The sequence below is a fragment of the Pteropus vampyrus genome, unplaced genomic scaffold (genome assembly GCF_000151845.1).
Source record: "Pteropus vampyrus isolate Shadow unplaced genomic scaffold, Pvam_2.0 Scaffold80, whole genome shotgun sequence".
NCBI lineage: Eukaryota > Metazoa > Chordata > Mammalia > Chiroptera > Pteropodidae > Pteropus > Pteropus vampyrus.
In genome coordinates, this window is record NW_011888861.1 from 6,306,043 (window position 1) to 6,319,976 (window position 13,934).

Consider the following 13,934-nt stretch of genomic DNA (forward strand, 5'->3'; position numbering starts at 1 on the left):
CTGCTTTGTGAGGCTGGCTCTGAATCTGAGCCTTACCAAGAAAAGGCTCAAGGGGCATATGCAAGCTAGCCCTCATGCCCTTGGACTTAATATAAATGTTGTGTTACCTTGGCCAGGACTTCCTTGGTCTGCTTATTAGCTTTAGAAGAAAACTAAGAAAAATGTTTGACATTTTGCTATGACCATGAAAAATAAATCATGGTGAGATTTAAAATAACTGTTTAAATAAATGACTGCCCCACCCTGGGCACAAAATACAAGGCAGGAGTTTAGAGATTTACTCTTCTTAGAAGCTGGGTTTCCTAACCTTGGCACTATAGACATTTTGGATCAAGTAATTCTTTGTGGTGGGAGACTGTCCTGGGTATTGTAGGATGTTTAATAGCAACCCTGGCCTTCCCACCTTTGATGTCGTGACAACCAAAAATGTCTCTAGACATTGCCAATATTCCTCGGGGATATGGTTACCAGATAAAATATAGGATGCCTAGTTAAATGTGAATTTCACATAAACAACAAATAATTTGTTAGTATAATTATGTTCCAAATATTGCATATTTATCTGAAATTCATGTTTAACTGGGCATCCTGTATATTTATTTGCTAAATTTGGCACTTCTTCTGGGAGAACAAAATTGCTCCCCATTGAAAACCACTGCCTTAAAGAGACCAGGAACTGGGAGGACAGTCTTGAGGCTTTGGATTGTGGTCAGGGGGTTGATTGCTTGATCAATCTGGAAGCCTGAGTATGAAATAATAGTCTGACCCCAAACCTCTTCCCTCTAACATCTACCCCCAGTTGTCCCTGCTCCAAAGCAGACTTCTTTAGGATTCTTTCCTGGACAAACTAAACAGGGATGCAGAGACCACCTCCCTATACCAATATTTGGGATTCTGCAAAAGAGCAGACTCTGGCTAATCATCCTAGCATGATCATCCTGCCCCACGATAAGCTTCGCCAATGTATGTCTACTTCCCAGCAGCTTTTTTTGACGTCTCACTTTTAAATAAGAATGAACAAACCAGTGATTGAGGAAAAACACTCCCAAAATGACAGAAACTATAGCCCACCCTGCCATTCTCTGTTCTTTTCTTTTAGTAGAACCTCAAATATATTCTAGGTGGTAATGTGCCCAGTTCTAGATGATGAATCATCATCGGTCCAACCTAGTTATGAGAATCCTGATTTCTTTGGGGAACCAAATGACCCAGTTTAGGGAAGTCTGTTAGGAGGTTCTGGAAAAGCTTTGCTTTGCTGAAAAAGGCATCAGAAATGGCTGGCATTATTTATTTATTTTCTCTCTCTTTTTTTTAAAGAAAAAATAATATTTATTTGCAATATAAACAAAGTCTCATTGCTGGTTTGGGATGTTGTGTGTGCGTGTGTGTGTGTGTGTGTGTGTGTGTGTGTGTGTAGGGTCACAACTTTTCCTTCGTAACATGATTAAGCAAAACTGGCTACCCTCTTGGCATACCTCATTTACAAAAATCTGATGCATCTTTCTGGCTTTTCCTTTTTAAAAGTGAAAGAGAGAAAGAGAACCATGTACAACATGGAAGCTTTTTGTCAATTTCTCAATTGTGACAAGATTTTAACCCGTTGCCTTAAAGAATTCCTGAAAACAACCCTTGCGAGTTAAGATGCAGTGGGCTCATAGGGGCTGTGGCCTTGCTCATGTGCTGAATGCTGGCTTCCTCGGGGACCCAGCCTGACTGCTCTCCCCTCCCTGGCCCCCATGCAGTCCTGACACCTGGTAGAACTAAGGTTGTAAAAGGAAGAAAACTGAAAGAGGATAACGGAATCCATGGCTTTGTTCTGTGGATACTGAGGGTAGGGACAGTGGACAGAGCCTCACATCCCTTTCACTTGTCCATCCTCACCCTCTCTGCGCCTGCCCTGGGACTGAAATGGGTGTGAGGTTCCTGGTAGTAGAAGCTATGGGCAAGGTGAGTGGAAGGCCTGCTTCCACCGGGACAAAGGAGCTAGGAGTGGCAGACGAACCAAAGCAACAGCCAGGGTGAGGGACAGAAACTTGGGAAGCAGGGCTAGGCCCCCACCACCTAGCTTCTCCCAGTCACTGGACCTCCACTCTCAGTTACAAACATAGAAAGAGAGAAAGAGAAGTACTGGGTATGTATAGACAAGGGCCCTGGGGCCCAGGCCCTCCCAGGGGCAGAGCCCAGAGGGCTAATGCTACTGCTTGGGAGTCTCCCACCGCCCCACGTCTAGTTGCAGGGCCCCCCACCTCCTACCTTGAGGAGTCTGCAGGGACCACCAGAGGGGCAATTGGGAGAGCAGAGAACACAAAAGTCACTTGTTCAGCTGACCAACTCATCACAACTTGCAGTGACCATCACAGGCCAAGGTGCGGCGGTGGTGGGCTGGGCCAGGTGGGAGATGTCGGCGAGACTAGCGTTTGACACAAAAGGAGCAGCAAGCTACCCTTCCAGAAAGGCTTGCTGCAGAGCGGAGGCTTCACACATGTGCAAAACGTATTTGGTTTGTAATTTCCACCAAAAAAAAAACCCCAAAAAACAAAAACCACAATAATTGCCTTTTGACATGGAAAAGCAAAACTGAGAACACTTTCTCGCAGGATCAAGAAAGGGATGAAGCACTGGTTTATACAATCTACTGTTGTATGTAGCCTGAAAATAGTACTTTTCATTAAAAAAAAAAAAAAGTCAAGAAGAACATGAACGCTCTCTGCTCTGGGGACCTTGGATTTACCTGAAGAAAGTAAAACATAAACTCAGGTCCATGAATGTCTTTAAAAAATAGCCAAACTGCCTGGGCCATCAGCAGAACCGAGTGTCCTGGGACAAGGATGAGGCCCCGCTAGACTCAGACTGCAGCTGTACGTCTGAGCGCTGAGGGGCCTCTGTGGAAAGTCCTGCAGATGGAGGCCTTGCCTTGGCTTGGCCCACCCCAGGATAGCGAGGGGAGCTTGGCCATCCCTCAGCCTGGGCCTCTGGGCACAGGCAATGTTCGCGTCCCTCAAGCGATGAGGCAGGCACGGGCCCACTCACAGGCCCACCTGTGCCCCTGGCTTCACGTGGACTCGAGGGTGGGAGCAGGTTGTGGTTGGTGGGCATGAAGAGTACAGCTGCTGGCTGGGGGTGTGGTTGTCACATGGGCTGCTCAGTCCCAGCGTCCACTCGAAGTCCAGCAGTTGCCGCATAAAGTTGAAGTTGGGCGAGATGTTGGACTTTTTCCTCTTGACAAAGTCATAGGCGTCAGTGAGTGACAGGTTCATCTTCTGTATAAGGTAGGCCACAGTGACCGTCACTGAGCGGCTGTTGCCTGCCAGGCAGTGCACCAGGACACCACACTTCCTCGAGCGGGCCTCATCGATGAAGCTGATGGCCTCGGGGAAGAACTATGAGAGGTTCTGGCTCCAGTGGTCAGAGATGAGGATCTGCTTGGAGGTGAACTCGCCGCCGTGTTCGAAGGCAGTGGACAGGTAGGGCGTGACATTGAGGATGTACTTGATGCCGTCTTTACTTGCTGAGCACGTCCAGGTTGGTGTAGTTCTTGGCACCGCCAAGGCAGATAGATGTAGCGCAGGCTCTGGACGGGGAAAGCCGGTTGGCTGGATGGCACAGGGCTGCCGTCCGACTCGGTGGCACTGCTGGGCTGCTCTCGATCGGACTCCCTGTAGGAACTGATGCGGAGGGCCCCCAGGCCCAGCGCTGAGGTGGATGGCGAGCTGCTCAGCCAGGACCAGCTGTCCACGTTGGTCACGGCAGTGCTCTGAGTACTCTGTCTGGAACTTGTTAAAACCACCTTGGAGGTAGTAGGCCTGGCAGCCGTCGTCTCGCAGCTTTTGCAGGAGCAGGCCCAAGCACCGAGGCGAGGGCGCCGGGTTCTGGCTGCCAATCGGCCTCGGCCTCGGCCTCATAGAGCCGCACAGTGGCCGCCTTACTGCGCGTGGTGAAGCGCTCCTTGTCGGCGGCGTCGGGGTCGATGGAGAGAATGGGCAGGTTGTCCTAGTGCCGGCGGTGCAACATGAGGCCCAAGATGGTCAGGGTGATGGCCGTCTCGATGTGCGATGACTCGGAATGCTCGTGAGGCCAGCAGTGGAGCTGCAGCAAGGACACTCCGCCGTGCGCCTCCAGCTCCTCCTGCAGCCATTAGGCGCTCTCGCACTACACGGCTCCAGCACCCGTCGCCGCTCCCGCGCGGGTGCCAGCTTGGAACTCCAGTCTCTGACGCCCCCAAGGGGACATGTGCGTCCTCGCTGGGGGACTGCGGAGCTGGTTTTTCATGGGAAGCGCTGGTGGCTCTGGCCGGGGCTGGGCAGCCCTTCCCAGGTATGGCGCCCTGGCCGCGCGGTCCCAGCAGCGTCCCTGGGGAGTCCACTTCCCGCGGAGCTGCGCTCCCACTGCCCAGGCCTTTAGGCCTCATATTTTTCTCTTGCTGTGAATACAGATGTGATAGTTGGAGTTGTGGCAGTAATCTTATGGTTATGAGGCCAAAACAACTCTAGAGATACCAGCCCTAACTAATGCCCAGCATCTGCCTAACATTATATTTTTTGTTTTTTGACAAAAATAACCTGCTTTTTGTTTATTTAAACTTTTTGTGACTTGTAGCTGAAAGCATTCCTAACTGATACAGAGACCAAAGTAAATAATTGAGGAAACAGAAAAGCAAACAAAACTCTCACAATTCACTCAAATCTATTTAATATTCTTAGAGAAATTGAGCATTGATTAATTGTTCTTCCCAAAGAGAATGTATTTTTATTAGTTTCTTATTTATCTTTTCAGTGTTTACGTGAATGAAGATGAATACAATAGATACTCTTATTCCATTACAGGCAGGATGTTCTATACATTCTATATATGCTGTTATATATTGTTCTCTACCTTCCTTTCTTCACTTAATGATATAGCCTTGTAGATAAATCTCTTCACATGAGTTGGGATCTTCCACATTCCTTTTTTTACATTCTCATGGTATTCCATCAAATGGGTATGCCTTCATTTATTTAACTAGTATTTAACTGCTAAATATGTGGGTTGTTCATCATCTCTACCTTTCACAAATTATGCCACAATCAATAAACTTGTACATATGTTCTTTTATGCTTATGTAGAAGATTGTGTAGGTTATATCCTCAGAAGAGAGATTTCTAGGTCAAAGGAAAAATGTCTGTATTTTGGGAAATATGCCAGAGTCACCTCAATAAGCAGTTGTATGATTTTGCACCAACAAAATGTGGGACTCCCTAGTTCTCCTCAGCCTTCCAAACAAAGTGTGATACCAAATATATATATTGCCAATCTAATAGGTAAAAAATGACATGCTGGTATAGTTTTCTTTTTCTTATTATAAGTGAAGTTCATGTTTTCATATATGTAAGGGTCAGTTATAGTTCTTTCTTCCATGAACTCTCCATCTTTTTGTTCTTTATGTCTTGATTTCTAGTATTTTTAATATTAGGGATATTAGCCCTTTGTAATATAATTTACATATATTTTTCCACTTTATCTTTTGATTTTTCTTTTGGGGTTTTTGAAATTGAAACTTTTTTACTATCTATGTAGTTAAATTTATCAGTCTTTTCTATGGAGACTTGTGAATTCTGAATCATAATTAGAAAGGCCTTTATTATTTAGTTAAAAAGGAATTTGCCCCTGTTTTCTTCTATTAGAGGTTTGCATTATACTATACAGTTTAATTCCTTACATTGATATCTTTGATCCATTTTGAGTTTACTCTGAAGTTTGGTGTGAAGTATGGATCCAACTCTGGTTTATTCCAAATGGCTGCACTTTTACTGTAATATCATCTACGAAAGAGTTCACCTTTACTCTACTGATTGGAAATTTTACCCTTGTCACATATTAAATTTATCTATAAGATTGAATCTGTTTTTGGACTATCTGTTTTGCTCCAAGGCTCTGACTTTTCATGCATAATACCACACCGTTTTTATTGCTAAGGCTTTGCATATGTTTTAATACCTGATAGGGCTTGTCCCCTCTCAATATACTTCTTAGGATTTTTATGGCTCTTGTTGCTTGTTTATTTTCTCATATAAACATCAAAATCACCTGAATATTTACCAAAAAAAAAATTTGTTATGCTTATTGAAATAATATTAAAAAGAAATTAAATATGTTGGCTGAAATAAGAAATTCGGTGATGAGGTTGGAAAACAGTCAAAGACATCTTTGGGAAAAAAATAGGAAATTTGAGACCAAGAAAAAAATATCTGAAGGCTCAATTTAGGAGGTCAAATAATCAACTAGTAGGGTCCTAGAAAATGAACATAGAGACAGTGGAGGGAAAGAAATTATTAAGAAAATAATTTTTTAAATGTTTGACATGAGTCTCCCAACTGAAATGGCCAAGGATATTCAACACAATATGTAATCACAACTTCTCTTTCCTTCTACCTTTCTCTCTCTTTTCCTTTCTCCTCTCTCTCCCATGCTTAATTTCTAAACATCAGAGATAAAGATTATTAAAACTTCCAGAGAAAAAAATAGTTTCCAATTAACCGAATGAGAATTAGAGTGGCACGAGGCTTCTCAATAGCTCCGTAGGATTCACTAAGAATCTCTAAGAAAAACCCAGGATTCCTGAGTAATGCTTCAAAATTCTGAGGGATCATTATTTTCAACATAAAATTCTATGCAGCACAGGCAAACTCTTAGATCATTAATTCATATAATGAACTATTTGTTCACCGTATCAGTGAAGGAAGAGAACCAAATAAAGACATTTCAGACATTTAAAGACTCAGAAAATTTATATCCTGTGCACCTTTCATAAGAGGCTACTGGATGATGTGTTTCATTGAAACGAGGAAGTTAACCAGGAAATAGTGATGGGTAGAGTAATCTGTGACTGCAGCTGCTTCAGCACTCAGCAGGACAAATGGTTCTTACCCCTGGCAGCACACTAAAATTGCCTTGGGAAACTCATTAAACAGATGCCTATCTTTCTACCTCTTCACGCCTCCTCATCCCCCAAATTGTGATTGAATTAATTTCTCTGGGTATTGAGCCCAGGTATCTTCGAGTTTTTTTTTTTTGTTGTTGTTGTTGTTTTTAAGTTTCCCAGGTGATTCTATTGTGCAATGGAGGTTTAAAGCACCAAATTATGAAGAAAAGAATTGTTCCAACCACAGTGAATTTTAATCATTGTGGTTGGAACAATTATTTTCTGAAAAACACATTTGTCATGATCTACAGGTCAGAACTTTAAACTACAGGAGAGTTCTATGTGTGGTACTGAGCATTTGTGTATTAACTTTTAGCTTTAAATGATTAGGACTCAAAAGGGAAATCAATTTTTAGAGTTCTTCAGTATGTCAGAAGAGACACAAACACAGAAAGATAAGAATAAGATGTAATGATTAGACTGCTGAAATTTCTAAACTTTGCAAGAGAGTAGGGATGTCTTTAATGTTACTGTGGGGGAGGAAGAAACTTTCCCCTATCCTCAAGCTTCTTTTGGCGGATTTATTAATCAAATAGGCATGAGACAGATGGATAAGAGAAAATAACCAAGTTTAATTACATACATGTCTGTGGGAACCTCGCACAGAGGTTCCATCTACTTGAGAGTTTTAGAGACAGAAAGGGATACCATCTACTTGAGAGTTTTAGAGACAGAAAGGGAAATTGAGATAAATATGACATTCTGAGCTAGGGATGAGGTAAGGCACCTTGGGGCTTTAGAATATGATTGCAGGAAGAGCAACAGTAATCAGTAGTTTGCCCTGCCACAGAAATAGACCAAAAGTCATTTCTGGTGATAACTCTTATTATGGGTCAGGCTCCCAATTCAAATTTTAAGGGTGGAGCAGAAGTTCCTCTTGAGCCTGTAGGGTCTCAGTTCCCTTTAGGTCAAAATAATCCACATACCACTGAGGCACATCTTGGGGTGGCCTGTTCTGAACCTCTACACTACTCTTCGAAGGGAAACAGTGGACATACAGTGAAACCCTCCACCTTTACCCCTACAATGGCAAACAGAGTGCTGTATTTAATTTCTTGTAGGAATAATCTCCGAAAGAACAATAAGTTCACAACTCACAGAGTCTGGATAACTGCGATTGGCAAGTTTTTCCATGGTGAGGCTGACACCAAGACTCTCTCTTTCCTCTCTCACTCTACTCAGCTATTGCTGTCTTTCACAACATCAAGGTACTGGTTTTGGAGCATAATTTTTGCCTGGATAATCGCTTTAAAAGCCAGAGTTTGGCTGGGTTTATTGTTTGCTTTTGTACTGCCAGTGAGTAGGTATGGGTTCAGGGCCACCTATAGCTTTGCCTCTTGTGAACTCTTTGGATTTCTGAAAAGCGGTGTGATGGATGACATTTGGGGCATCAAGAACATTCAAGCCTATAGAAAAGTTTTATAAGAGTTTGAGTCAAATTTTTGAAGGCATGCCTGGAAATAAGATCTCAACAGATTGAGAAAATGCTCCACAGAATGGTGATTATACAGTTCCTTCTATGCATTAAAATAAAAGGAGAAAATGTAAAGAAGGTACATGAAATGCATTGGTGGTAGATTAAGAATGCGGGAGAAAGCATAGCCAGGAAGTCTCTAGGACTGGATTAAAAAGCAAAATGGAGGAACACATACTTCCTTTACATCGATGGGTATAGGGTAGTTAGTAAAGAACATTTACAATACATAGAGTTTTGTGATCCTGTGCTCTGATGCCTGTGGTTTTGCCTTTGAGAGGTCTAGAAAAGAAAACTACTATGTCATTTCAAAGGTATGTTATCCTGGATGCAGAAGAACAATGGACAGAACTCACATGAGATAGATTGACCTTTGCTAAGGAAGCTATAGTCCTGGGACGTGACTACTCACCATGGTCTGCCCAGTTAGGAATTTATGATCAGACTATCCTGTGTAGTTACTTTTGGTCACTGAGCTTGTCAGGCCTGCCATGTGGCATCCTGAGCCTGTCAGGTTTATTATCTAGCCCCATTTTTCATTCACATCATGAAGGAACACAATTATTCTAGGCTGGAGCTCCCAGAGGAACTCCCCATATACCCAGGCACCAGGAACCCCTCTGGTTGGAATTGAGTAGATGAAACTGGGGAAGACTGTAATTTCTTTTTAAATTATCCTAAGGAATTTCGACTTTAGACTTTAACTCACAAAGGCAAAAATATTTTATTAATTTTTTTGAACTTGAACTTAAAAATTCTGGACTTCAACCTCTCTGGGATTTTAATCTTTGAATTTTAAATCCATGGTGAACATCGTGACAGAAGGGGTGGGTTGGTGGCATTTTATTGTCATTATGATGTTATTTGCACTCATTGCAAAACCTCTGGTAAGCTGTACTGGACAACATGAGTGATTTACCTGACTTACCTGGGATGGAAAATAGTATAGGATTATATTTTTAGCTTTCCAATACCTTGGAATTAATTTGGGGCAGGGGATAAAGCTAGATTTTGTGATGCCTGATGCTTATACAATATGGGGGAATTTTTAAAAGAATTTTTAAAAATTATGAAGATGAAATTAGATATAAAAGTAAATATTTAGACTGAGGAAAGAAATTATAACAAATTTCAATTTTATAAAGCTGACAGTTAACACAAATGTCACAAATCCAAAAAGTAATATTAATTTTTAAAATAAATTGTTCGGTTGACACTCTTTTACATTTTTTTTTTTTTTGCTGCCTACTCTTTGATTACCTCTTCATAACACAATGGTTGTATAATATCATTATGTAAAGAGAATAATACAGTCTTTCTTCTAGTATGGATAATTGGGATTTCCCTCACTTTCACATTTTCCTTAGCAATCAAACTTCACTTGGAGATGGAGAGCTTGCTGTATCTAAATCTGTATCTAAAAAGTACAGTACTTTCTGCATAACTCAGTTTCCTAAGGAGAAAGTCACAAAGAGATTACTTGTCCCAAAGTCACCAATCTGATGAGTGACTGCCCCTCTCCTGAGGATAAATGGGTGGGTGTGAGAAGACAGTTTAGGGGAAAAAAAATCCCTCTTCACAGAACTGGACAAGTGAGGGTGAGCATTCTTTCCTACCTTCCCTAGCTTTTTGTTCCCATAACCTATTAGGCTTAAACATGGATTAAAATTTATGGTAAAAAAGAATGGGGTTGGCTCCCTTTGGGGAGAAAACCATAGTTGATCAGGTAAGTTCTGCTCCCACCTTCCTTCAAAACCAGTCCCCACTCCTCTTGGCAATCCTAGCCAGCAGCACTGATTTTGTCCTCAGAAAAGTTTCCAAGTGGCTCAGAAGCCCAGAGATGGACTTACCTTGAAGCTAATGAAATTTAAACCCCAGTGCCTGTCAGTCGTGTAGGCCTCTTCAGAGGCTTACCATATTCTGGGAGAAAGCTACTGAATCTTTATTTGCCTTCTCAAAAACCAACAAAGATCTGGACTCCATTTACTAAAGACATATGTGTCTGCCTGAGGAAGTGGAATTTGTTACAAAAATAATGCAAAGAGAAAGGTAATACTCTGCTTCTGACATGCAAAGTAGGATTATACATTAAGATTTTATCCCTGGGAGACTGCTAGGGTCTTAACGGGAGATTTTCTAAGTTCCTTTGTCTACCACCTGCTCTTTCACCTGAGACCAAGCATGTGTTTTTCCTGCTACATTCCTACTGCCTCCATAGCTCCTGAGGCTCCTCTGGCACTCAGTCGAAGTCCAACTGTGCCTCGAAGGATACTATCAAGAGTGGGAAAAGACAACCCACACATTGGGAGAAATATTTGTAAATGATATATCTGATAAGGAATTAATATAAGAGTATATAAAGAACTACAAAATAATAGCAAAAAATCCCTCCAAACCCCCAAACATCCTCATGCATAATCAAATTCAAAAATGGGCAAAGCACTTGAATAGACATTTCTGCAAAGATGATATAGATACAAATGGCCAATAAGCACGTGATATGATGCTTGACATCTCTAGTCATTAGGGAAACACAAATCAAAACTATAATGAGTCTACGGCCATGCTACCCTGAACACGCCCGATCCCGTCTGATCTCGGAAGCTAAGAAGGGTTGGGTCTGGTTAGTATTTGGATGGGAGACTGCCTAGGAAGACCAGGTGCTGTAGGTGTAAAAAAATCATAAAAATAAAACATTGAACAGATTATACAGTGATATTAAAAAAAACACTACAGTGAACAGCACTTCACACCCATTAATTAAGATGACTATTATCAAAAAACAAAATAATAAATGTTGGCATGGATGTGGAGAAATTGCAACCTTCATATACTGCTAGTAGGAATGTAAAATGGTACATCCACTGTAGAAAACAATTGAACAGGTCCTCAAAATACTAAACACAGAATTACCATGTGATCCAGCAATTTCACTTCTGAGTATATACCCAAAGGAATTGAAAGCAGGTACTCAAACAGAAACTTGTACATGAATGCTCACAGAAGCATAAACAATACAACAGAATATCACTTGGCCATAAAAGAAATTCTGACACATGCTACAACATTGATGAACCTTGAAGACATTATGCAAAGTGAAAGAAGCCAGACACAAAGGACAAATACTGCGTAAATCCACTTATAGAAGGTGCCTCGACTAGGCAAATTCAATGAGACAGAAAGTAGAATAGTGATTATTAAGAATTGAGGGGAGAGGTGAATGGGGAGTTATTGTTCAATGAGTACAGTTTCTGTTTGTGGTGTTGAAAAAGCTCTGGAGATGGATAGTGGTGATGGTTTTACAACAATGTGAATATACTTAATGCACAGAACTATACACTTAAAATGGTTAAAATGGTCAATTTTATGTCATGTATATTTTACCACAGTAAAGAAAAAAAAAAAAACCCAAAAAAAAACAAAAGATTCAGTAGGCCACCTGAGAAACAAAATATCTAATCCTGTTACTGTTGGGGGAGATTTGAACTTCGGTGTTATCCAAGGGCAGGTAAGGGGCGGGGGGCGGAGGAAGGGTGGCAGATAACGGCGCAGAAGTGTAATTAGCATTTTTCCTTGGTTCTTCTTCATTGATGCAGTGAAGAATCACAGGTCAATGAGATTTTGAAAAGATTTATTAAAAGTATATTTTAGAAAGGAGGCACATGGTTTTAGTGAAGAGAGCTGTAACAACAACAACCACCCAGAAGTGGGAATCTCTGAATTACATTTGGGCCATGATGGGTAGTTCCAAAGGTATTCTTAGGTGATTGGCAAGTGAGGCCATTTTGATTGACTCTTGGCTGCTATATAACTCTTTGCCTAGTGTGCATGTGCATACCCAGAGTTCAGTCCGTTATAATTAGATTCATGAACTTCCATGTATAAACATAGTATTATAATGAGGCTTAAATTGTGGGCAAATTAGAGTAGTATCTTCTGCGCAGGCGTCTGTAGCTAGATTAGACCAGCTAAGACTATGACCCTCCTGTCCTTTGTCTCTGGAGATGTAGGAGGGATTCTCTAACTATCAAGAGGATGTTCTTTGAGCATCTCTAGGCTGAACCTTTAGGCTGGGCCTCTATTCCTTTGTTCCCCCGTCACTCATATCTGACTAGCTACCTAACAGTTTTATTAATTCTGCTTACACATCTCTCAAATAGATGTACTTCTCTACCCTTCCTTATTCACCATCACATTAGCTAGTTTATTGCAATGGCCATGTGTTCATTTTTACTCTTTCTGATCTGTTTTCCATAAAACAGTCAGAAAGGCCCTTAAAAAGTATAAATCCAATTGGATCAAGCTTCTGCCTACTAAGTAAGTGCACCGAGGATTTTAAGCAAAGGAGTGCCATAACTAGATTTACATTATTAGGAAAACATTGGCTTCTGTAGGGAAGTCACACTCGTAAGAAAACAAGAGAAGCAGTTCTCAAACTTCAGTGCCATCAGCTGGAAGATTTGTTAATACCCACATTGCTGGGCTCCACCCCCGGAGTTCCTGATTCAGTAGGGCTGAGGTACTGGGAATTCGCATTTCTAACAAGCTCTCAGGTCATGTGCTTGCTTTTACTGGGACCATACTTTGGGAACTGCTGCCCTAGAGGATATGAAGGGAGAACAAAGCTCTTGGTGTCCTGGCCCCACTATCTTAATTCTCACCCTTCTCTCTCTCATAGAGAATATTAGCCCACCATATCAAAATTCTTTGGTTATCTTACATGCTTCATGTTCTCCAGACCTTCAAACATGCAGTAGTATCTGATTGTCATTTCTACTTAAATGTCGTGACAGTATTTTATCAAATGCATTTTGATTTTGGAGATTTTAAAATGTAAAAAAAAAAAAGTTCATTTTTAATTGTATCCCAATTTCAGAGATATTAAGGTCTTAGAACTGATTAAATATGCTGTGTCTGGGGAAACGTCCTCTATCCCCATAGACTGCTTACCATTGCACTTATTCTATTGTGAGTCTTTTCCTCTTAGACTAGTGGTTCTCTAAGGTCCCCAAGCTAGCTACAGCACCATTACCTAAGAACTTCTTAGAAATGCACATTCTCAGACCCCAACCAGACCTACTGGATTAGAAACTGTGCAGATGGGGCCCAGCAACCTCTTTTTAACAAGTCTTCTGTGTTATTCTGATACACATCAAGTTTAAGAATCTCTCAATTTACAAGATTTGTGAAGGCAGGAACCATGCCTATCTCCTCACTATTGTGTCCCTTGTACTGGGAGTGGGAGGGGAAAAGGGTAGGGATAGTGCTTGGCATGGGTTAACAATCATTTAATGTTTGTAGAATAAATAAGTAAATAAAGTATGTGACTTGTCCAAAGCCAAATAGCCAGTGAGTAAAAGTTTAGAGCTAAATTAACTCTTCCTGTCTTTGTTGCTCGGTTTATGGTATAAAGTTGGTAGGGCTATCTTAATCCATTCAACAAACTTTCGTTGAGAAATTACTATATACACAACATTTTTCAAAATTTGGCCCAATGTTCTA

At 41.4% G+C, this 13,934-nt stretch overlaps 2 pseudogenes across 1 annotated transcript; one reads left to right on the top strand and one right to left on the bottom strand.

Annotated features, from left to right (window-relative positions):
* Window positions 1-3,026: 3,026 nt before the first annotated feature.
* LOC105293973 lies at window positions 3,027-4,134 on the bottom strand (annotated as a pseudogene). Its single transcript, XR_896035.2, has one exon. The product of XR_896035.2 is annotated as a dual specificity protein phosphatase 7 pseudogene (transcript).
* Window positions 4,135-10,985: 6,851 nt separating this feature from the next.
* On the top strand, window positions 10,986-11,104 carry LOC111741605 (annotated as a pseudogene).
* Window positions 11,105-13,934: the final 2,830 nt, after the last annotated feature.